At 29.5% G+C, this 22,596-nt stretch overlaps 1 protein-coding gene across 5 annotated transcripts in view; it reads left to right on the forward strand.

Moving 5' to 3' along the window:
- Window positions 1-20,341: 20,341 nt before the first annotated feature.
- Window positions 20,342-22,596, forward strand: part of LOC145330498 (tubulin polyglutamylase ttll-4-like) — a 436,474-nt gene continuing 434,219 nt past the window's right edge. For all 5 annotated transcript variants that reach the window (XR_013883432.1, XR_013883431.1, XM_080175127.1 and 2 more), the window contains exon 1: window positions 20,342-20,377. The gene's annotated coding sequence lies outside the window, so the exon portion shown is untranslated. The remainder of the gene's footprint in view (window positions 20,378-22,596) is intronic.

A 22,596-nucleotide genomic window follows, 5' to 3' on the forward strand; every position in this document is an offset into this window, starting at 1 on the left:
AGAGTATGTGCATTGTGCAAGGTGGCTTGGAGAGGACTTGATCCGAAACGTTAACTTGCCCCCATGAAGTCATCATCATCTATGCAGTAGATAGGTACACCTATTTAGATTTAGTTTAATTATGTATACCTTGATAATTTTATTATAGTTTGTCATTTTGAAACTGCTCCTTTTTTGGATGATTATGTCTTTGTTAATCGTTGAAATTTGATATAAACTTTTTACCACTAATCCCTCACAGGAACACGCTTTAGTATTTTAGGTCTTTTGTCACTCTAAATGACGTATATTTAGAGGGATTAAAAATGTTCTATCTTTCTATAAACTAGCACAATTTTTTTTATCTTTGTTCAGTTTTAGTATACTTGAGAGAGAGGGGGGTGAAGGGGTTGCATTTTATACATTCATAAAGATTTTTAAACAATGTGGTTGTTGCATTTAATATTTATGAAATATCAAATTTTATCATATCCTGAAAAACTGTACCAAAAGATCACACTAACTGCTGTAATAATCTTCCTCCCTCTACATTTAAGCTTTTTATATGACTCGAAATGGTTTTTAACTATTTTGGGTAGTTAGACTCCACCCTTCCTAGAAAAAAAATTTCTCATTTAAAACCAAATTAAAATGTCTCCTAACTTCTATACCCAAAGAGGCCTCAGCCAATAGTAATACTGAAGGTAACAGCAAATTTAAAATTGACAAAATAACCTATCTTTCTGAATTTAAATCCTACTATCCAGAATACTTGACATGTCAAAAACGGATCAGGAAATGCTTGTCATATAAGCAAAAAAATCACAGCTTAACAAAAAACAGATTTTTCTCAATACCTAAGATACTTCAATCCCTCTGTGAAAAAAAATTAAAAAATGTTAATTAATTTTTTTAGGAATTAGTTTTTTTAATGACTAAAACCTCTGTGTTAATATGTGCAGGCCCCTTTAAATGGAATTATAACAAAGTTTTAAACTATAAAAGTTGCTACTTTAAGAATAATTTTTATTATCCACATGAAACATAATTAAAAAGTTTGGATCATAAGTTCTTACATGTAGTAGGACTCTTGTGTTCCTTAGAACAAGTAAACAATTGGATTAGCAACTTTAACATTTGATGCAAATAGCAGTTATGCTTAACTTTCTTAGGAATCAATAATCTGAAAATGAAGTAAATAGGACAATTATGCAACATTAATAATGTGGTAAAAAAGCTAAAAAAATCATGTTTAAAAGACAAAGTGACTTTCTTTTAATAATTAAAGAGTTGCTACGCTTTCAAAATTGTACAAAAGTGTAACAGGAATTATCATGTCAAGTTTGAGCACGATAGAAAAATTCTAACATGCCATAAGATAAGAAATTTTGCTATAACTTTGTTTGTTTGCAATGTATAAACACCCTAATCTACTACCACCCCGCTTCATTAAATTTATTATCATCAAAAAGTTAATTTAGAATTAAAGTATGAAAAATTAGCTCAGTTTTAATACCTTTACTTCAAACTTTCAGTTAAAGTTCGAGGTTAAGGGATAGTCAAAGTTTGATTATGTTCTGTTCCTGTTTATGGCACTTAAGCTCTTCTCCTTAATTGGATAAGATTAAAATTATAAAATTTTACGTCATAGGTAATGGGTTCGAATATCATCCTAAGCCGCGCCATAACTAAACTCGTTAAGAGGTGAACCTACTGCTAATATTTTTTTCTTTCAAAATTAATCATGAACTTAAGAAAAATACCATAAAAACCTATTTTTCATTATTTGACCCGTAAAAGCAATATTTCTAAAGTTTTATAGCTGAAAAAACTTTTACTTAATATACCTAGTTTAAATTTTGTAAGATATTTCCAGGAGTGAACTTAATGGATTTTTATATAAGTATATATCCTTATCACTACAGGAATATTTTCTAAGGTCCACATTTTGAGTAAACCCCTATAAGTAATATTATGAATGTTTTAATTGTATGAACAAATTTAAATAAGATCAGTTTTAAAAAGGGAAGAATGGGCTATGGGAGGTCTGAAAAATAGCATAAAACCACCCTTAGATGTTTAAGAGAATATGTAAACAATAAATCTTACTTTAATATATTATAGATTACAAATTAAATCATGATTATATTTTGCAATTTGGACACCTTTCACAAAATAAATTTTATGGCTTAAGTGATTTACATACATTGACTGTTCAGTTTCACCCCCTTTATTTTCTTACATAACCCAACATAAGGCAGCAAATTAACTGTTTATGCAAAACAGTTAATATTTATCATCTTATATTGAATGTAAATCCAGCCCTTTATGACATTACTCTATTTATAAAAATCCAATTAAACAGAATAAAAAAGGGATCCATTTCTCTTGGGAGTGTTTATTTACCCTTCAAACCTAATAACGGACCCAAGAATAAGGCCTATTAGAGGCTATCTTGCACATCTTATTTATCTTAAATTTGGATGAATTATAATTAAAATATTTTAAATACAATTTTAATTGGTAGCTAAAACTGTACTATAGCAAAATTAGCAATATTTTTATGTGCTAAATATAATTTATAATTGAGTGTAAGAACACCTGCTGCATGGCACCCCATGGGTAAAAATTGTAGCTTAACACCTGAGGCCAGCTCATATCACACCTTCGCTCCTAATTCACTTTTCACCAGGGGTTACAAATGGACAAAAATGTAGCTGTCTATTGTGCCCTAGCAATATGGGGATAGATGTCGTTTGGCTTGCCTATTCTATTAACGTCAGGAAATACCCTATACCCCATCTAGGGGGTTTCTTTCCCCCTTCCCTTTCTCTTTCCCTCTACTATGACGTCAATAGAATATGTAGGCCAAATGCGGTGACATGTATCCCCATTTTTCTAGGGCACCAAACACAGCTACGACAAAAATCACATGACATTAAGGGTGTCTGAGTAACAGATCTTACTTACTATGTTGGTAATGCTATAAAAAGACAAACAGACAAAGTTTGTAATACAGCAGATGTTCAGTGGTTATAAAACAGAGATGAAAAAAAGGAAAGAGAGAGAGAGAAGGATAAATTAAAGAAAATTGCGAAGATGATTATGGATGGCTGGTCACAATATTTGTTCGAACTTCCCTCTAATAGTCATAAGATTTAAAATTTGCAAAAATATTTTGGGCTGGTTTTTATTAAAATCAAAAGATATACTTACAATTTTATTTTCAAAATGAGCAAAAAAATAATTTGTAAGTAAGGACATCCAATTTTTTTTTTAAGGGGGTGATCTAATGTATTTCTCAAAAGTTTGCAAAATTGAAACAAAAATAAGCTGATCCATTTTTAACCCACTGTGTGGATTGATGATTTTTGGGTTAATTCAGAATAACCCCAGGAGGGCATTTGGGCGTCGTGGAAACCGCCATGTTTAAATTCCAAATTTTGTGTACAAAAGTATTCAAAGAATTAGATATAAATCTAGGTATAATTACTGTAATAAATTAGGTTTGATAGAAATTTAATGTTTAATCAAAATGCTTAATTCCTCAGGTTATTACAATAATATACTGTACAATTAATGATATGATTTTAGTCGTCCGTCAATTGAACACGGGAGCATTATTCATTAATTTATCTATCTATCTGACTTTTATTTTCCATCTGAAATTCACACTACTTTAAAGCAGCTGTATACTTTATATTTTTTTACATTTTCTTTTAACTAGAACTATTTTTTATGACTAGAACGATTAGGTACAATATTAGAATCATAGCATCGCTATACTTAGAGTAAAATGTGAGTGTAGCAATTTAATATAATAGATTAACAATTGTTTTTTTTTTTACTGATTTCCTATTGGCTAATTTAGAGAGTATTTATCTAGATCTTCTATGTCTATTACATAAAATTACATTAATGTAGATGTCATTGTATTCCAAATTAAATCGTATAAGCGTATATAAATTAAAACCATTATTTCTGAATAACTAAATTTAACGGTGCTCTATAGATTATCATTTAATGTGATTATCTACCTATATTTCAACTTTAAAATAATCATTATTTTTAAAAGCAGCCCCTAGCTTTTAGGGGCATCGTCCTAAGAATACGTAAATAATGTCCACTCCCGGCCCCCCATTTCAAAGAAAATATAATTTTTAAATTTAAACAAAATTAACATTTACTTGGGTGAAAAAATGAATAAAAATGTAATGGCATCCATAGATTACTAATTTCAAATAAAAGTAGCAAAAAACATGCCAAAACATATGAGCTTTCTGAAAGTGAAAAACGAGCTTTAAGATATGTTTACGAGAGTTTAGGACAATTATTTAAAAACAAATATACATACATCCAATTACTTTAGCTTGATGGATATTGACAAATCCACATTCTTGTGACATCATTATTGACTTTCAAATTTGAGATGCTTCACAAATATACAATGCATTATTATTATATGTACTTGTACGTATGGAAACAAGGATGATGACATTCAAGAAATTAAAGCATCATAACTTTAATAGTGTACTACACTCCAGGAAGATTTGAAATGTTTGGCCAGCATTTGAAATCGTTTGGTTTTCCCTCAAAGTGACTTTTGAAGCACCGATATCCCTCTCATTATTTGGAAATGTAATGCAAAACAACTAATACTCTCCCTTATTTTCAATTTATTTAAAAACTAAGAGAAGGAGGTTTATTGCTCGAAAGACACTTTATGGGGAAAGCACAATTATAGTGGTATAATAATCCTAAAGCTTTAAGTGTTTTTTAATAATAAGTCATGAATTATTCGAGTACCTGTTAACAAAGCTTTTTATAATGCCTATAAAAAAAATAACGTAACACAATACAAATGACCAATACACAGACTAAATTACCAATAGCAGGGCAGTATACATTTTAATTCGACAATGGTAGGCCAGTATTAGGTCATTTTAATAGGCACTACAAAAAAGCTTCCCTGTTAAAACGCAGTCCCTTACTCAAAAAAAAGAATTGAAAAACGTCTTATTGATGACTGACAGGTCAAGGAATTTCTAATAATAATAACGACGTACAAACCTAATCTTTAGAAAATCTACGGCATCAATATTATATATGATACATCCATCCATATATTTCATTGATCTGTACAATGTGCATGATTTGCCCAGGAACAAAGTAATATGCTATATTTTTTGTCCACAAAAAACGAGTACTCGCGTGTCCATAAGAGTGTTGCAAAAATTTGCATGATTATAAAATAAAATATGATATAGTAAGTTTAAGAACATTTTTAAAAATCTTAATTATATTGTCAGGAAAAGAAAAAAAAACATTCATTTCTATTCTTTTGTAGGGTTAGTAGTAGGTTTTTTTTAACATCTAAGGATCAAGAAAGCTACTGAACCGATTAAGTAATCCATATTAGGGAAGGTTGGCATGGATCTAAGGATGGTTTTAGGCTACTTTTTTCCCTTTCACTGCCCTTTGGATATAGAGCCACTAGATTCTAGGAGCGCAACCGCTAGTATTATAATAAAACACCTTATTTATTTAGAAATATGTTAAAATATCAAATGCTTCTGTAATATCCAAAATACCTTTAAAAAGCCCTAACCATATTGTTTTTGTTTTGTTAAATTCTCCAACTTTTGAAAATTTTATTTGGATGCAATTGTCATACATTCTTTTCGGTATCCCATTAACTCTGAAACTAATAACTATCAACTTCTCTCTGAACTTCCTACCTATCCCCACCCCCTTCCATCCTCGTTCATTCATAATAATAATTTCCCTATTGTTACTAATGGGCAGGGGGGAAGGGATATGGTACAGGGAAATAAAGGGGGTGAATATAAGGAAGGGCTCATACGGTGATTTCATGACTTCATTGTTAAATAGTAAGCAATACTTTTCAACAAAACAATTGTATTTATTTCAGCGTAGAATAAAAATTATACACAATTTTATAGTATTTAGAAAATACTATAACTTTAATGCTGATATATTAGCTTCTGTATGTCGTAAACGTACTTGTTTTAATTAAAAGAAGTTAAAACCTATAATTAATGCTAATACTTCATATTCTTTGTTTTGTATAAATGTTGAGATGTAGGTTGATAGTTAAAGTTGATTGTAATATACTCAATCATTTGTCATTTCTATATTTCTCTAACTTTTCCTTTATAGATAGATACATCTAAATACGTATATCAATAGATATAGATAATCAAAAATTAAGTAATACACTTCTAAAATGTCTATATAGACAAACCGACGAACTAAATAATTTACATGCTTTGCAAGTATTAACTTCGCACAAAATTTCAGCTGTCTATCTAAATAGCAGCCGAGTAATTATAAAGATTTGTTACTGAAATTTAACATCATTCCGAGCATTACAGACAGACTAACATAACAACAGATTCACATTTATATTAGATATCATATTTATGAAATATAATATATCAAATTAATGATAAATTTTGATTAGAATATATTCTAATTTCCTCTTAATGTTTCCTATTTATATGTTTTTTTTTGGTTGTGCATCTATTTGATTATTAGCTGCGCCCCTAGAGGGATCTAGGGATAATCAAGTTGAGGGGGAGTCGACCACACCCTTATGAATTTCAGTTTTTAATAGAAAAAGTAAAGAAATTTTTTAAATTTTTTTTTTTTTTGGGGGGGGGAGGCAAATCTTTTTTTCCACGGGCTACGAGGGGTAAAAGGGGAACCGTATCGGTTCAGCAGTTAGCGAGATCCTTCGGTACAGACAGACAACAAACACACACAGACACACATTCTGATAATTTTTATATAAGGGTACCATTTTATTGTTTTCTTTACCAAAAAATATATCTTGACTAAAAATATAGAAGACAGAAACCAATATAAAGCAACTCTAATAAACCGTTCATTTGTTTCAGATATTTTAAGCAACATAACTCCATACATTATCATACATTAATTAGAGAGAAAGGAGAAAATAGACTTTAGAATAACCTTTCTACTACGTTTTGTATACTAGATTCTGTCTTTGATAGCTTAAAATTATCATAGGAAAATAATGGAATAAAACTACCAAATTTTCACTTATAAATCTAATATATTAGTGGGTAAATTTTGTCCGTCATGATTGGTTGAAAAAGATAAATTTTTCTAGGTTTTCATATACTTTTTAGCAAAAAAAGAACTCTAAAATTGGCAAGAAAAATGGCAAACTGCCAACCTATCATGTAGGTTCTTAATTATAAAATCTACACTCTATTTCTTTATTTTGATGGTGCCGTTTCTTAGATCTTAACCCAAAAAGATGAACTTTCTTTAAAAAATCCGACCATAAGTACAAATGACAAAAATGCAAAAATAGTTATAAAGTTCCTACACCTTAAAACAAGTGCAAATAAGTTCAAAAACGCAAAATCATTCAAACCTCTATAAAATATTTTAGGACCTTCTTTTTCTCTTACTACGGTGCAAGTGTATGGGCCTAAATTTATCATTTGTAGAAGGTGTTTATGTTTGTCTGGCCTTCTGTCTTTCCTTTTGTAAAGCTTTTTCTCTTCCCTTCAACTCCCCTTTCTCATATATTCCCCATCCCTTTATTTACCCTTTCCTTTATAACCCTTCACTTCCCCTCCAATACTAACTAATACATTGCTACCTTCACATGAATTGTAGAGATACTTTACTTTGTCAAAGTTTGTCCCATAACAGCAATATTTTCATATATTTAATTGTACTGTAGTTTTTACTTTCTTTTTAGGTTATAAACTTTAACTTTGTTGTGCAAAAGCATAAAAAAGTTTTTGAAAATTATAGAGTTTACTCTTTTATTTTTTACTAGCGGCTACGCCCCTAGAGGCCTCTAGTGGCACTTTGAATGTTTTTTTTTTTAAATATCTAATTACAGAAATAATTGGTTTATGTTTCGTTGGAGTCTCTTTTTCGGGAGGGGTAATTTTTTTCTAGGGGCGATTTCTCCTGATAGGGTGGTGGTACCCTCCCCCAAAATAGTTATAAACCTTCCCGGGACTTATGAGAAGCTACCCTGTTAAGGAGAACCCGATCGGTTCAGCGGTAAGCGAGCTCCTTCGGTACAAACACACAAACACACAGACAAACACACAGACATCCTGTTACTTTAGTATAAGGATATGGCGCATCAACTGTGTAGTTGCCATTCTATGTATGGCATTAAGCACTAGGTAAATAACAAGAATAACATTTTTTTTCTTTTTAAGAGAATATTAAATTAAAGTATTAAATAAAAATAAAGTCAAACAGATATCTATATAAAACAATAAAATGAAAAACTTTTGAGAATTTACTGAAACTGGGACGGGCTGCACTTTTCCTTTTTCTGTCCATCTAGCTCTTTATTACCTAATGAAATACTCAAGATAGGCTAAAAGCAGCCTAAATATTAATAAAATTAAAATTAAACAAGCCACCTTTGCTATTAAGAAATATCAGGCCACAAAAAAACCTTATTGGTTTAGATACAATATTATAGGATGTGACCAAGTAAGGTTCTTGAATAACGATTATTAGCATTTCAAGTTTTAACACATCACGAAGTATTACAATATAATCTTAACTACCTTAGAAAGAAAGATCTGTGTGATAATGAAATAAAAATTTTTTTTTGAACCGCTTTTAATTTCCTAGCTTATGGGGTGGTCGTAGTTAATTTTACTAATAATACGAGGGCGTATTTGGGACTTTAAATTGAAACAAACATATATTTGTTTCTTTATTGAATAGTACTTAAACATCTTATTACCCGTGCTTTATTCTTATTAAAAGCGAAGCTTTTCTATAACTAGGGTCGGTCCGTCCGTACGTCTGTCCGTAACGGTTAGCTTTTCATTGAATCGTTACATTAATATTCAGATTATTCAGTCTTAATGTTCGTTTGTCTTACTGTATCAGAGCTTCGCTTTTATGGATAAAGTCATCCTTGTATTTACATTTTCTTCAAGCCATGTAAAGCTTAATATCAATTTAAAATAAAATTCTAATGGCATAAATGTTGAAATATTTATCTTGCAAAATATTTTTGGATGCTTTGTTTTTATTTTCTAAAAATTAAAGCATGTACTAACTAATACCAATTTTTGTCTGTAATACCTAGTGCTAAATTACATACCAGTCCCAAAAAGCTCTCCTTGAGGTACGCCATTGAATTGAGAAATTTCTCAGTGTCATCTTATCAAATAACCTATAGGAGAAAAAGTGTTTATTTAGTAACGATAAAAAGTACACAGCAAAAATAAAGAAAATAAGTTTTACTATAGATATTAGACTGGATAGCTAAAAATAAAAATTCATTAAAATTTTGCATACAGTAAAACCAAAACTTAGAAGACAACACTGAATAATCATTCTTTTATATAAATTTTTGAAAAGCCAACAATTGGTTTCATGTCAGCATCCAAGAAGATTGTAGGAAGATTAATTAGTCCTAATTTACCTAAGGTTTGTTTTTGTTATGTTATAGAAACATATTGTATTTAAAATGAGAAGGGTTGATATTAAAGGAAACTGTCCCCTAGGCGATAAAACTGATCTTTTATAAACTAAAAGTGTTGATGTTTTCGGATTTTGAAAGGTTTTTTTTCAGGGGGTTCCAAATCTAATCGTAGACTTTAGTGGCACTTGGATGTGGGGTGAGAGTAAGTTACTAAACCCTTCTCCCCCATTTTTAGTTTAGTTTAAAAAAATTATTTTGTTGGTAAGCATTTTTTAATTGGCAATTTCTCTTTGGAGGTTGGTGGGGTATACTCCCCCAAACTAATTTTAAATCATCCCAGGACCTATGCAAGGTTACATTTAAAAGAGAATTATATGGGTTCAGTAGTAAGCAAGATCCGTCAGTACAGACACACATTCGCTAGACAAATTTCATGTTACTTTTATATCAGGACAGTCCAGCACCTTTAGATAGACATTTTATGTAAATAATTGCACCCTATCAAGATTCTCTTCCAGTCAGAGCTAAAATCTTTCTACTCTGTCAGAAAAGTGCTGCATTAATTGTGTATGTATTTTTTCTCATGGTACAATGTGCTAAAGTAATGAAAAGAAGCGGTTGAGATAAAGGTAAAGATATCGTAGGGACGAGGAATAGAATCATTAATAACAAAGTAATGACCTAGCTACTGCCCATAATTTAAATAGCCAAAAACCAGCAATCACCCATATAAAGTCCCCCTAAAACCTATGCACAGTTGCTTGGAGTTTTAGAGTTTTTGGGTGTTTTTTCTTCTTTAATAAACAAAAAAGGGGGCTTCTAAAAAATCATAGAAAAAAGAACACATAAAATTGTATTTCCTAAAACTCATCCATGTCTATCTTCAAATGTTCCTTTCGATTTTAATTAACTATAGTGATATACTCTTTTTAAAAGCAAACCCTTTATTTTAGGAACTAAATTTGTATTTAGGACTAACCTTTCATTTAAAGGAGTTAAGTTTTTGGTTTGTTCGTTAAGATCTCGCTAATGATTGAACCAACAGAGTGCTTAATTCCAGGGAAGTCTCAAATTGCTCCTAAAGGATGGTTTTAGACTATTATATCTATGTCTAACCGTCTGTCTAAATATGATAACATAGTGAAGTAGATTTTACTACAACTATAAACCATATCAGGTTAAGGTCAATGTTTAGGTAATGAGTTACGGAAAGTGTCATGCGTGACGTCATAAAAATACGTCTAAATCCACCTCTTTTTTAGGGGTTTCCTTTCCCACTTCCTATCTCATCCCTTCTTTCCCTTTATGGCGTATTTTTATGACGTCACACATGACACTCTCCATTTCTCCTTTAAATAACTTTGAAATTTCCAATAAAGTAGAAGTTTACTGAATATGCTGTAGGATCTCCGAAACGGCTGGAAGTTGAAAAGCGATTTACCACGTTTTAAAACCAAAAATGCAATAAAGTCGTAATTGAAATAATATTTAATGGTTCGGTTAACTTAGTTTGTCTTCTATCTATCTATCTAATCAAATGATATGGATGATTAATTTTAATTTGTTGCGCCAATTTGAAATATCCTTGATAGTTATGACACAGGCAGTTAATAGAGAGAAGGGGGGGGGGGGGGAGAATAAAATTGTATATTACAGAAGAGTCCAAAGTTTTATTTACACAATCTCTCATTTGTTGGCATAGAAACTTTGGGAACTTAACCTGGTGAAACAAATCTTCTGTGTCCAAACTTTCCACCAACATTTCCAATCAACCGAAGGCGTAATTTTGTTTATTGGTATTTGAAATGTACATCAATTCAACGCCATTGACTTTTCACTTAAAATCTCTGCTGTTATAAGGTAATATTTGTTAATCTAATCATGTACAGTTTGAATATAATAAACAAAATTAAACTTTACTTAATACACTAGACATTGTTTACGGTCCACTAGCGGCTACGCCCCTAAATGCCTCTACGGGTAATAGATAGAGGGATGGGAGAACAACCCTCCATTATACATTATAGTTTTAAAAAGAATATGTAAGGATAAATTTGGGGGGAAGTAATTTTTTTCAGGGGCGATTTCTCTTGGGAGGGTGAAGATACCCTCTCCCTAAAATAGCTATAAACCTTGAGAAGCATCACTATAAATGAAACACATACACACTATTGAATTTATATACTTTTATCGGGAAGTTCTAACTGTGCGTGGCAATCAATTGTACCAGCTTACTTGTTAAGACGTTTTTCCATCATTTATTGTCCTTTTTATTTTGGTGTAATATTCTACACCGTGTAATGGGATTCTCGTCCTTGTTTTTAATTGTGGTTATTTTGAAAATCTTTTAATTGGCTTCATTCATCCTTGAACATTTAAGTATTATGTGTGTTTTTACAATACAGGCAAAAATAAACACACGTACTATTCGGACTACTACCAACCCTTGATTGCACAATATTTGTCTGGAAGTCCTAACTGTGCATGGCAGTAAGTTACGCATATTGTTAGCCTAAGCATTTTCCCTTTTTAACTATTACTTTTACTAATCGCGCATCAGACATAGCAACAGTAGAAACCATTTTAACCAAGATTTAAATTGACAACGTACGGATGCACTACGTGTTAAGCCCAGGGTTACAAAGGGATAAGACAATGGCTGATAAATTGATGTACATCCACAATGATGATACACAAAATAAGCCCTTCTGTAGATTTGATATTAGAGGTTGGAAAGTTTGAACAATCAACTTAATTAATAAAACAATAAAAATTCCAAAAGTTGTTAAGCTAAAGAAGAAGAAAATATTATCATAACACTTTGGGGACTAGTGTAATAAAAAGCCCATTTTTCAAAATTTCAAAAAAATGGCTTCAATTTCGTGTAGTTTACCCCCTTTTTTAATTTTTTAGTTTTGTATAATATAATATTGTAATTATTGTATAAACATATAAAGAATAAAGTGAAATTATAAATTGAATAGTGTATAGGAGGGAAGACGGCACGGCATTATAGGGATATCTCATTTAAAAATTAAACTCATATTTGGTACAGAGATAGGTATATAGATGATTCTATATGTTTAACCATCAAATTTATTATAGATTCTTTGTGGCAATAAAACAAATATATATTTATTCTAGTAGTAGGTGGATTACAACCAATTCTCTACCATACTGAAACATTATGTATAGCATCATATTAAATCCATTTTTTTTACGAAAATAAAAATGTACAATCATACGATGTTGTAATCTGAAAGGTGTGGTATTTCTTTACTTAACTTTACTCTTGTTTTTTCCATTCACCCTCATACAAAAAAAGTTTTATAGTATTTAATAAAAACAAATAACTTTGAATAAAGAGAAACCTACAAGATATTATTTGATAGTATGTTATTGAATCTTTTTATCATGTTCCTTTGTATTTCTGGCAAATGGGGAAATGGGCCTTTAATAAGCCTTGGTGTGAGCATAACAAATCTTATTTACAAACAGCAGATATTTTTTAAAATAATTTTATATATTTTATAAATGATTTTGTCAATTTACTTAATTTTAGGTAAAATTTATTTAAAACAATCAAATATTTCAACTTTTAAAGGAAACTGTACTTTCCAGGAAAGCTTCATATTACAAATTTATAGGCCTTATATTAGTTATCAATAGATAGTAAGGTTATGTCGTTATTCATTCCATGCAACTTGAATAATGTCATATTTTGTTATCTATTAGCAATTCAATTGGACCTTTTTAACGTATTTTTTTCTATTTAAAACCCATCATTGAATATATATGTATACTATAAATGTATGTGTATGTATTTATATAGAAACTTAATAAATGATGCCCAAATCCCCTAGTGTTTCTTCAAAACCACATTCTATTCAAATGTTTGTTTAAAAGAATTTATTTCAAATATAATTATTAACCACAATTTTTAAGATCAATTAATCTAATTTCTTTTAATATTGCAGCTACTATATAATTACGAATATGTTTGTGTGTCTTTTCTATGTTCCATGGGGCTTATATGAGCTACTAAAAAATTACTAGTCAAATTTGTATGTAATATTTCTGTATTGTATAAACATATCCTTATTTTCTACTTACCCTCGTCCCTTTGCTTTTGTCCTATGTACCTAGATGATCAACATACAAAAACTTTGTATAATTGTACTAATATTTTTTTATTTAAATTGTTTCAAAAAGTTTGAGTTATTTAATGTATACACCGTTAAGCTATTATGTTGTTATTTTATCAATATGGTCATGTAGAAATTAATGAAATAAGTTTTTTTTTTGCAAAAAAAAATAGGTTTCAATCACCCCACTAAACCGAGAAAAAATAATACCCCACCTAAAAATAAAAAAAAGGTTAAAAAAGAATATGTTGAAATGCAATTTTAAAAGAGTCTGTCGACATGACGATACATAAAACAAGTGGCCGCTGCTGACACATTATTGACATTAATCACACACTGTAGCTACCCAGTATAGTACCCAATATAACCCAACTTAACCTAAAGTAATATAACAACTAACGATAAACAACACCTCCTCCCATTCTTTTACTAAATTTATTTCAAAATTATGGGGAGGTTATCAGGGCTCAACATGACACTTTGTGAAAAAGCACCGAAAATTTAAAGAAATTAGTAAAGACTATGTGTACCAAGACGCTAGCTTGTGTAAGATTTATTAATAAATAATTACCCAGGGAAGATGTACCTAACAACAGGGATGCCAACATAAAATAAATGTTTCAATGCAATTAACATTAATTAAAGATATAAATGTCAATAATTGATTGGATATTGCATTCGTCAGATTTATTTTTTTGTCAAAAAAAAAACCTACGATTTTACTACTTTTACAAAAACACCTTCTAAATACCTATGAATTTAATTTATTCATGAACAATGACCAAAGTATCTTCTCCTACGTTTGTGATACGGCAACCCTGTGTAAAAAAAAGAAGAACTTAAATTTTCGACAAAAATGTTTCTTAAATTTATTCTACACTTTACTATTACATCAGCTTCGCCGCTTGAGCTATCCTGAAACTGTAATGTGATTCTTAGTTAGTTTCAAAAAGAATAAACCTATAAGGCCTTAAAAATGCTTTAATAAATATTTATACATTTAAGCAAAAGACCTGTATTTAGCTTGATGTTAAAAATCATTTTATTCATGTTTCTACTTGATATTAAGTACTTTAGGTCAAATTTAGTTTATAGAAATGGAGCATTCTTAATCTAATTGCTGTAGTAAATTTAAGATTCACTTCAATTAAAAAAAATAAAATACAGAAATCTGGATTTTATACACTTATTGCCCAAACACAGATTAAAGTATAAAGAAAAGAGACGATAACTTCAAAAAATGAAATTTCAAAAATTAAAGCTAATTTGATAAAGACTTATTCTTTTTTAAAATATATGTTCAATGTAACTTAATTTTTATAATCGAATAATTTTTTATTTATTTTATTTTAATTTTTTATTTATTTTATATAATTAAATGTTTAAACACTTTTTCTGCTTGTTAACACTTTTTTTATGGTTATTTACTACATTAGTGAGTTTTTTTCCTTGTTATTATGGCCCATTTTTACATCCACAACCACCAAAAAATATTTTCTGAAGAATGAACCAAATAGGTTTTTTTAGTGGTAATTTAACTTTATCAGGCAGCTCCAGGTTATTTCCGGTGCCAGATATACCTGAATATTTGTTGCAGGGAGGGAGTGGAAAAGGCTGGTATAAAAAATAACAGCTTTCATAGCCAGAATTCGTTGAGAAAAAAATCCTTTGATATTAATCTAAACTAAAGAAAAGGATGGGGGTCACAATAAAAGTATGAGATATTACTTACCTCTCTTTTAATCAAAAAGGGTTTCTATCTATGTACATTATGCAGGGATTAAGGAATATGTTTTTTTTTCAGAATGGGGAAGGGGTAAGGGTGCCTTACTGAAAGTTAAGCATTGAAAAATAATGTCCAGTTTAAATATCTATTACAAAGATGCAAAGACATATATCTTTTGAATTTTTATTTTTAACATCTTGATTGGAACTGATGATCTAATAAATTAGTGAAATAATTTATTCCATAAATAAAATTAGAAAAAAAGTTGCGTTTCTATCTATAGTTAAAATATCTATCCATTTATCCATGAAAGGAAGAACTTTTTTAGGCTTTTGTTTTCTAAATAATCAGCTTCGGTTGTCGATCTGTGACAATCAATCTAACAAATATTAGATATTTCAATAAAAAAAATTCGAAGCTTTTTAAAAATAGATTTAAACTTACAGATTTTACTTAGAAGGGAAAAAAGCTTGAATTAAAACAAAAAAGAAAACACTAAGATGAGGGTTAGAAAATGGAAATGGGTAATACGGAAGGAATATGCGGACAGACAGACCTACACATTTGACATGTAAAATTAAAAGATTTATTTACGTGCAGTTCATGGTGAAATCAACTGGTGAAATTGCTTCCTGGTTCCAGCAGCAAAAATATTCTCCTATATTCTAGGTTCCTGGTAGCTGGCAATCCCCATACCCATTTTTTAACAATGTATTAAACAGATTCTAAAATTTAAATTGATTACCAGAAAAGCTATCCATGCCCATGAGTGGAAAATTTGGGAAGTCATTCTTTTTGACAGTTTTTCTCTTTCATATTCTAAGGAATTTTTACTTAAAGGGTTGAAGATTTATTTTTTAATTCCAGAAACTGTCTTTACAACACAGTTCTTATTAAAATCTAATAGATAACTTTTTAATGTTAATGCTTAATATTTTTTTAGACATTTTTTTAAAAATTCAACGAAAATGATACTGTTTAAAAAGCAATATTTTTTTAACTAATAGAAACCTATTTTCTTAGACATACAATTTCTCTAGTCAGTGGCAAGTGTCCATGGCTGACATGTTGTCTACATGTTATTAATCTGATAACAAATAATCCCACTAAATGGGCATTGAATCGAAATGATCATTTCATATAAGATCAACTTCTAGAGAATCATTGCTTCATTTTTATGTCAATATAGAGTAACAATAGTTCTTCTTTAGATGACATATCTCTGTCCCTGTGATCTAATATAAGTGTTCTTTCCTATTTACTTCTAATTTTCTAACTTGTAATTACTTATTTCTTTTCATATACCACCTATGTACAATTACTTATATACATACTTGTGTGTTTATACATTACAGACAATATTAAATAATAGCAAAGATAGTTTGCAATACAATATTATAGCTGTCAGTCAATCTAAACTTTTACAAGAATGCTTGGCTTTACATATAAGCTATAATGAGACTTTTTTTCTGGAAGAAAATATAGAAAGAATAAGGTATTTTGCTAAACGGCAGAAACGTCAAATTTCTTAGACAACGTTTTAAAAAAAATCTTTTGAGTTAGTAATTATGAATTTGTTTGTAATGTTTTGAATGGGTAGATAGTCAGGTAGAAAGAGAGATAGAGAGGTTTATTGGTTTGATAGATGAAAATAATAATTTATCTAAATAAACAATTAAATGGATAGATTGCCAGATAGTTTTAAAGATAGATAGTTAGGTATACAAATAGATTGTTAGATGGAAAGATAGATATATGAACAGATAGGTAGATAAATATTTAGATTGTTATGTGATAGATGGATAATTAGATGTATGAATAAATAAATAGATAAATTGAGAAAAATAGACAGACAAATATAATAATAAATAGATAGACAGAAAGACATTCTTTTGAGTATGTAATTATAGATATGTTTGAAATGTTTTCTTTAGATATGTGTGTAGAATAAAAAGTTGTTTGCTGAAAGCTGCGCTGCTACTCTATATCATAGTAAATCTGTCTATCTCTGTTTAAGTGTCTGACCGTAGGATCTTGCTAACCGCTGAACAGATATGGTTCTCCATTCCAGTGATGCTTATTAGAGATCTCAAGAATGTATATAAGTTTGGTCGAAAATCGTCCATTAAAATTTTTTTCTATTTTCTATTTTACTAGAATTGAGGGTCGACTCTCCCCCCTCCCATTCATGAAGTGCCCCCAGAGGCCTCTGAAGTCGTAGCTGTTGGTACTAAAAAATAAGTTGGATGTCTTTATTGCTCAAAGTCTCTGTAAGTTAGTATTTCTAAAATGGCCCTCACATAGTTTAAGTTGTTTCTCCTGCAAGACGAAAAAGTTTATTTTATGCACCTGAAGCTTTAACATCTGACGCTGAATGTATTAAATATTGCGCAACTTTTGCTATAAATGTTCTTGTCAGTTTGTTTGTTATTTTTGTTTTTGTCATGAAAGACCAGTATGTTATTCCTAGCTTAAATTAAGATAGTCAAGGCTTTTTTTCAACACATGTACTTTAGCTTCAACAATTGTTTTTTACAATTCAATAGTATAATCTTTTTCTTCAATATTTTTTAGTACATAAATATTAACAATAGTTTGTTCGAAAAATTGTTGAATAAATAAGATTATATTTAGATTTTAGTCGTGCTCTTATCAACCAATTATATTACCAAAATTGATTCAGCTGTACAACTTTAAGATGAAATATAGGCGGTAAAAAATTGGGGACATTCTTTCTGAAACCTAAAAGTAGCAAAAACCTACAATTTTATAGATAAAAGGGATTTAATAATAAACATTTATTAAGCTACATTTATAAAAAGAAAGAGAAGGCAAATGTCTTTCAAATAAACAAGGATGACAACATCCATAAAAGCAAAGCTTTGAAATGGAAGGACAAACAAACATTAACAATGGTAGAGTGTCAGACCTGAATAAACTAAATAATAAATTCTACACAAATTTGTATGTAAATTTGTTGCAAAACTGATTAAATACATGATACTGTTTAAGGACATACTGACGTCTTTAGGACTTATAGAGATGCTTCGCTTATAAAATTGTACTTTGTTATATAAGAATCAGTATTCAAAAAATCAGGTGAATAGGATAATTTTAAAATACAAAATTTCTTGTCAAAAAATTAAAAGATCAGTTTGTTTTAAATGGACTTTCTGGTAACAATTATAGAGTTGTTGCGCTTTCTAAGTCGTACCTAACTGTTATATGAATCAGCATGCAAAGTTTCAAATCGGTAGGAAAATTCTAACCTGTTTAAATTAACGAAAATAGCTAACCAAAACGTTCGGACGAACGGACTAACCTAATTATAGAAAAGCTTCGCTTCTAAACAGAACTAGTAAAATTATTTTTATTATCTTTAATAATTAAAATCCCCCAAAATTCTAAGGAAGATTGACATTTTATATGAGATTTTATTTTCAGAGAGAAATATAGTTAGGTTGTTGATGCAAAGTAAATTAAATTTTGTAGATTACCTATATGAAATAGCTTGATCGTTTTATTTGTATCGGGAAAAAAATTATCTTATACGTTTCAAACATCGTCCACAATTTTCTATAAATTGAAATCGAGTTTTATCATATACCACCCACTTAAAAATACAGTCAGATTATTTGAGTTGGTTTCTTAGGGAAGGAGGAGACATTGAATTAAAAATTAAGCTGGACCCAACGTATTATATACAAGTTCCTTCATTCATTTGTTATCTTTACTAAATTTTGATTCTACTTTTGACATACGTTTCCAACTCTATTATTGATTTACAGGGTATATCAGATTATCATAATTTGGGTGTACATGCACTTATCCTTTACGATATCTGAGTTTTACTACTTCAAAAATTACTAAAAGGGGGGTTTTGGTGGGTTTAAAAGATGCTTAGGTAGAAAATATTATTCATATTTATCGATAAAAAGTTTAAAAGTCATGACAATAGCTTTCTAAAAGTGATCCATGATATTATTAAACAATAGCATGAATAAAAACTGAATATAGAGATATAACAAGAAATATTATATCCATTTGAAGAGAAGATTTTAAAATACATAAAGCAATTTTAAGGTAGGTTAATATAGGGGCAAAATATTTGTTTGCCAAGCACATTTATTTTTAAAAGTTTTGATAGATAGATTAATTTAATTGCCAAATAAATACATTTAGTATTTACATAAAAATATCAATAGATTAATTGGATAGATGAATTGATAGATGGATATAGTTAAAGATTCTAATGTTTGATAAATAATATCAAACAATGAGAAAGAAAAAAACAATAGAAACTAGAATGTATTGAATCATGATATATAGTTGATATCAACAAATTCTTAGGAACATATTAACTTTTATTTTTATTTTATATCAGGAATTTTAGAAAAAAAACGTAATACTTTTTTTCGAGAATTTTATACTGTGAATTTAATCATTTAAAAGATATCATTCTTGCCTCTGGGGATGGGAGTTGCTAAATACCCCTTTTAATTTAACTAGGTAGGCCTGCCTTTTCTTGTCATACCTTTTGAAAATGTCTTTGCACACCACCGATTAAATTTCTCGCATACAAATTATTTGAGAGTTCTTGGAAAATTCACTGTGAATTATAAGATTGATGGGCTAAAGGAAGAAAAAGCTACATATGGTTCTATAGCCATTTTTTTCCATAGAATCAAAGCACACAACGAAATTAGAGCTTACTGTAAATATGCTGTGAAACTAGAAAATTATATTCTCTAGAAATTACACTAAAGGAGTTTATAAAAAGCAGGGAAAGGGACAGTTATTTTTCTTTTATGATGACTTATTGATTTTGTTCCTATTTTTATCAGCATTAATAAATTCTTGCTCTATTCATGTTCCCCTTACATCTGATTTTAAAAGTATTATGAAAGCTGTTTTGAGCCCGAATGAATTGGTATTTGACAGAAAACCACCGTGTCCTAAATTTTTATCATTTCATGATTTTAACCAACAAATAGAGGATTTTTATATGTGATAATTATAAAACGACCAAGCTAATATTGCTTGATTCACTTCTACAAGAGATGCGATTGATAATGAAGATTTTTTTCTTTGAAATATATTTCGTTTTGAAGCAGAAGTAGATACTAATTTATAAATGTTATGGTTGAGATAGATTTATAACTGTTAAAAGTGTGATAATTAGATAGGTTTTAATGTTCATTGAATGCTTTGGGTTTTCGTCAATTCAACTTGATTAGTTGGTTTAAACTTACAGTGTCCAGTCTTTTAAACCAATGATTTTATTATACAAGTATAATATCTTAACTTTATTGGGGATGTACAACAATTCATCGTCAATTGGACTATCACTTAAAATTCCTGATGTTTTGGTAAAGGGTTAGGATTGGAGGGAGGTAAAAAAAACAAATAAATAATATGGAAGTGGGCTCAAAACAAGAAGATGAAGCAGCTTTTAATATGTAAATTAAATTAATATGATTGATGTCATTTAGACTGAAGATGGTGCCATGTTCACTGAATTATATTTCAATAAATAACTAAGAAGTATCAGAGACTTTTTCACTCAGTAAATTTGTCAATTACAATGTATACTGGCCTATCATTGGTCATTTGTATTGTTTTGACGTAATTTTTTATTATGCCCTATAAGCTGTTTCCAAGAAGATTATGAAAACTGTGAAGATATGTCCCTGTCCAATGATAAAAAGGTGTGAAAATGATGGGGTGCTAGAAAAAGAATAGAAACTGGGTATTTACTCAATACTGCATAAATATTTTTTTTCAATATACAACAAAACATTGGACTGTAGATCATAATGGTGCTCAAGTTCTCTCCTAAAAAACTTTAAGTTTAAATGTTCAAAATTTTCATCCCCTTATTCTAGTTTACAAAATTGATAATTCCATTTGTTACTATCGGGAATAAACATCAATTTATGTTTCATAGTGTTATTCCTTAAAATTTATACTATTATATTTAGAAAAAAAGTTTATTACAACAAAACTGATACAATGATTAGTGTCTTATATTGATAAATAACAACGGTATTGTATTAACACTATTAGAAGAAAAAGTGAGGATACATTTTTTGTCTTCTTATAAAGATATGACAATATAATATGCATGTATGTGATGCTAATTTTAGGCATTTTCACATTTTTTCCTCTAAATTTCTCAATAAGAGATAAAGCATAAATAATAATCAACAAGGATGACAACGTACTATAAAGCATAGCTCGACAAATTGTTTATCTATCCAGTACAAACTAAATATATTTGTAATTTCTCTTGTTATGTAAGCTGTGTATTAATATTGAGAAACATATGATATAGAATAAGTACCAATAGAATACAACTTTTTAACCTTGCTTATCTACTTTTGGATATAATTATTCTTGTGAAATGTTCCAAACTCATCAAATTATAAAACCAATGTCGAGTAACAAGGGTTAAATAGTAAAGCCTTGAAAAACAGGGATGACAATATCAAAAGACTTGTTTAAAAATGTGAATCTTAAAGTATTTAATTATAATCTAAAAAGGGGCCAACAAATCAGGAATTAATTTTACAATTTTTTATTTTACTTTCCGTGGAAAACTTTCAAAATCATTTGGAATGAAGATATGTTTGAAAAGCTTTGCTCCGCCTATAAAATTGAATTAAAACAGTTTCCTAAATTAACCTTTCCTTACTAGCATGAACTTTACTCACATGACATAGGTTGGTTTTCAAATTTAGGATTCTGTTGGGTTTCATGGAAAATGGGAATACATGGGTAGTCCAACAATAGTTATTTCTCGCATCGTATTATAAACGGCTTTCCGCGGATATAAAATTTACATTATAAGATTAAAACCATTTTTTTAGCCCCGAGATGCCGAAGGCACGGGCCAAAAAAAACTGATTTTAATCTTATGATTGTACATTTTTATATTCGTAGAAAACTGGTTATAATACGGCGCGGTGCTAGACATAATTTTTTCGTATGGATGAGAACCGGTTCCTATCCACCGGATTCGAATGAATACGAGAAAAGATAAATATTGGTTTTCCTCGCAGTGTCTAGTCGAGCACAGAACCCCCTCCCTATCAAATTATGAAGTAAATTTAGAAAAGAAAAGATTTTTTTTTTTTTTTGGGGGGGGGGTTATTGTGAGTTTGACAAAAAACTGGTATTAATTTTATGATTTTTATTTTACTATTTGTGGAAAATTGACTGCAATACGATTTTTTGTAAGATGAATAAATCAGAAGACGAAGAAACTCAATGACGTC

Source organism: Acartia tonsa, chromosome 10, assembly GCF_053477335.1.
Source record: "Acartia tonsa isolate MP-2025a chromosome 10, ASM5347733v1, whole genome shotgun sequence".
NCBI classification, from domain to species: domain Eukaryota; kingdom Metazoa; phylum Arthropoda; class Copepoda; order Calanoida; family Acartiidae; genus Acartia; species Acartia tonsa.